The sequence below is a fragment of the Danio aesculapii genome, chromosome 12, assembly GCF_903798145.1.
Source record: "Danio aesculapii chromosome 12, fDanAes4.1, whole genome shotgun sequence".
Taxonomy (NCBI): Eukaryota; Metazoa; Chordata; class Actinopteri; order Cypriniformes; family Danionidae; genus Danio; species Danio aesculapii.
In genome coordinates this window covers 16259707-16263994 of record NC_079446.1, presented here as the reverse complement: position 1 = coordinate 16263994, position 4288 = coordinate 16259707, and the positions used below count along the sequence as shown (strand labels likewise).

At 36.7% G+C, this 4288-nt stretch overlaps 1 long non-coding RNA gene across 1 annotated transcript; it reads left to right on the top strand.

The window, feature by feature from the left end:
• Window positions 1-409: 409 nt before the first annotated feature.
• Window positions 410-2670, top strand: LOC130238233 (uncharacterized). Its single transcript, XR_008838616.1, has 3 exons — window positions 410-534; window positions 675-727; window positions 2490-2670. It is a non-coding gene; the product is annotated as an uncharacterized LOC130238233 (long non-coding RNA).
• The last annotated feature ends 1618 nt before the right edge of the window (window positions 2671-4288 follow it).

Here is a 4288-nt window from a genome sequence, read left to right as displayed (position 1 = left end):
GTGTTTGCTTACAGGCAGAACATTGTTGCAAATTTAAGTCAGGATTCACTACACCATAGTGTGCACAGCTTTGTGGGGACTCCAATGTAACACTGGTCACTCCCTGTCCTGCGCTTATGACCAGGTCTCGTTTAACGACTGGTCTCTGTACATCATTGGATTTCGCACTCTGCAACCTGCCAGAAAATGGTCGCTACTCCCACATCTATAACAGTGGGTACAGTACACATCTAATCCACTCTGCTGACATGCCACATATTTCCTTAGATGGGCTGGAGGAGGATGGTATTGCTGTGCAGGGAGCCAATGTTGTCGCTGATATGCTCCCCTTCGCCTGTTATAGGGCTGCAGATAATGTGCAGAATTGTATGTAGACTGGGGAGGTTGCATGCTTGTGGGATCCCTCAAATGAAGAGGGGATTGTGTGGACTTGACCTGAAGCTGTCGTACGGATTCTTTAATTTGAGCCACCTCTACACTGAGATCCTTCAACAATGCCATGTCAGACCGGATTCCTTTTAACTCATTCAAAAGGTCAGGCTTAACTTTCTTTGTTTTTTCTGTGACACTGTGTCTTTCCTTTCTTTTCAATAGCGACTTCATTAACTTGTACAGGATTCACTTTAGTGAGATGATACTTTTTCTTGTTTTGATGCTCCGTTTCATTTGCACAGGCAACATTGACCTTGTCCAAGAGAAGTTTATCGCTCACCTCAGTTCTTGTCAGGTAAGGTTGCAGGTCACTTCTGATACTATAATTTTGTAAGCCGGTCAGGACAGTGTGGAGAAACATGCTCTGAACAAGATTTGGGTCGTATTTCAAAGTAGATTCTGCCTCCTGGGAAGCAAACAGCATCTTTTGTCTCAAATCAAGACACCGAACAATAAAACTTTGGGGATTCTCTTTACTACTCTGATTAGCTATTGCAGGGCTAACTGTTGTGTGTCAATTTATTTTTGCAGTCTTTCTTGCTCTATGTTTTCTGTTGTTTGTTTTTCTGGGTCACTGTTTCCAAATGGAATTTCACAAATTTTATCTTATAACGACAAAAGCTCTGACATACCAGCATCTTCAAGCTCTTCTAATGTCTCTCCCTCAATGTGTTTTACAATCACAGAAATAAGTAGTGAACGACTTTGGTTGATGGCATTTTCACACTTAACTTTCAGAAACTGACATAATTCAAGAAGGTTTCCTTTTGAGAGAGCATATAATGCTCCTATCACCTCAAGCTTAAAGTCCTCTAAGAAATCCATAGGTTGCTCAGTCTTTGGATGTGTGCAATGTCGGTAGCTGGCTGAGATCTTGCAGCAATACTGATACTGTAAGTTGATCTCAGACATAGGCGGAGCGTGTGTAAGGCTGGGGAAGGCTTAGCCTCCCCCTGGCCAGAGACCAAGTAGATAGCAGCAAAAAAAATTGCATTGAAAACATGTAACAGGTGCAAGCCGTAATATGAATTTAATTTAATGTTGATGATTAACACACCACTTTAGCTATTGTAAGTTTGTCAATCAAATTTCAAGTCCCCCTCTGCACAAAAATGAAACTGTTCAACCCCGCACGTTGCACTGATGAGCGCTGTTTATTACTGGAGTTCGCAGCAGCTCTGAAAACCAAACCAAAAGTGCTGGCCAGCGGACTATTTTTATATGCTGGTCAAGGACATAAGTAATAAAACGACAAATGAGTATTAGGAGAGAGGTATTATATATTATTCTGGTTTTATTTGTTTTCAGCATTAAATTGGTAGTTTCATTGTACGTAGTCTATAGCCTATAGTGTAGTAATCTTGTTTAGGCAATCGTTTGGAGTTTTATATTTTAAAGGTCAAATATTTCTTGCTGCATTACAAGTTCGGTTTTCGATTGGCCTCGTGAAAAAGAGAATGATTTCATATTCTCGGGGCCGGCGCGTCCAGAGGCGACCTAGGCGGCCGCCTAGGGTGGCAGAATAATGAGGGCTGCGTTCGCGATGATGAATTTTCAGCTTTATTACTTCTGTCTTCAGAGTCACATGATCCTTCAGAAATCGCCCTTATTAAGAGTAATAAAGTTATTACTGGTAATAGTAATAAAAGCAACAAGTAGTAGTAATTTAATTTGAAACTGCATACAGTAATACATAAATATTTAATAAATAATTATTTAACTTTTTTTTATATTTAATAAATGCTGCCTTGATGAACATAATAATTTAAATTAGATTTTTTAATAAAAGTAGTAATAATAAAAAATAAATACCAAACAAACAAACTTTTGACCGGTAGTGTAGATCAGTGGGTTAGTTTAATAAAATAATTTAATGCCCGTGTTGAATATAATAGATGTTTGTTGATAGGTGGTGCTTTTGTTAAAACCTCTTCTTGGTCGGTCGCAAGTCTTTTTAAATGCATTAAAGGGCAGCGCATATATTAGCCTTACCCTGGAGTTCGTTCACCCTCCGCCTATGATCTCAGATTGTATGCACTTTTGTCCGAACACAACAGGGACCGCAGGCACCTTCACTTCACTGATCTCCTGGGCTGAGTAAGAAGATGAATGGCACTGGAGGAAGACTGTCATCACTCGAAGCCGACCCATACTGCATCCATCCCAGTGGTGCCTCCAAAATGTAGTGCCCTCACCGCCTGATGAGGGACAATAATGTTATTGAAAACACAGGAAACACGGAGCTGCTGCTGCTTCACGTCAGAGTCTGTGAATTGTTTTTTTTTTTTTAATGAATGCACTTATCAGTATACTTTCACAACACTGTAAAACATAACATATGTAAACATCTTCACAGATATTATATATAGCTCAAAATATTTATATACATATTTCCTGCACATTACTGTTACACATACTATGAAGTCATTCTATAGTTCTTCATAAACAAACTATTCACAATTTACTTGTCATATGACACACACATAGCCATAAAACCAACCTACACATATTCTCTTCATATATATATATATTGTAACCAACAATGGGAGATAATATATCACTTTGTGACTTTGTAATCACATTACATTCATATAGTAACTATATTCCCTTTGTTGTTATGTTGATACATTTATTATACAATCACTCTACCGTTTCTTCAGTTGAACCAACTTTACCTCAATACATATTGGATCTTTTCCGCGTGCAAGTTTATTTCCAATGTAAGAATATATGCCAATATACAGGCGCACCCAGTGGAACACGTCTCACACCGTTGCTGTGAGTGGCTTTCAGTGCAATGTAAACAAAAGGTATAGATGGATTATTACAAATTATTAAAATTATTATGTATGTATGAAGCAGATAACCGTTCATTTAAATACCTACCAAACATAAAGTTTAAATTTACGTTAGAAGTGATAACCGTGAAACCATGATTATTCTTTAGACTATATATAATATATTTTACGCATTTTAACCTAATTGTTACGCAGTATAAAACAACATAAGAATGTGTCTGAATGTAAAAGAAGCCTACTTATACACTGCTTTTGTTGTGCTTTGAAATAAAACATTTGAATATGTTTGTAAAAAAAGCATATTGTACAATGCACTGATATTATGTAATTTTAAAAATACAACATATTAACATTTTAATGTAGAAAAAGCCAACGTGGGTGTCTTGAGCAAAAATGCAGCAAATGAGCTCTTATGCTGTTGTTTCATCATTCATATTGCAAGTCATATCTCTCCGGCCCCCTTTCATGAACTGCTTTTCATGAACTGGCCCCCGTGACAAACAAATTGAATAGCCCTGGCCTAACGTTTAGGCCTGAAGTTACTTTTTACACCCACCTCCATTTAGTTTGAGACTAGTGTTGTCTGTATTTTTACAAATATATTCTAATAGATAATAATTTCAAATAATAATTTCATGTTTCTCTCTTTCTCTGTATGTCTGCAGCTTACAGTTCATCCAAGTCCCTTGGAGGCCATTTCACCTTTTACAACCATTTGGGTAATGTAAGATTAAACCAGTTTTGAAAGCCAGCTATTTTGTTAAATAATGGCAATGGAATATACTACAACTTTTAACATGTAATACATGTGCAATTAAAAAAGATTCATTCCAATATTTTAAGTTTAGAAAATCCACTTTTATCACAATTCTTTGGTTCTGGTATAGGATACTAGTTTAAGTTTATTTTGCTTTATGCTCACATTTTATATGCTTCTTAGGCTTGTCACAATAATCAATATGTTGACTTATCGCACAACACATGGACATGATCTTAATAATCTTTGATGATGCAATATATATATCGGCCATACATAAAAACAATTTTAACAACATTTT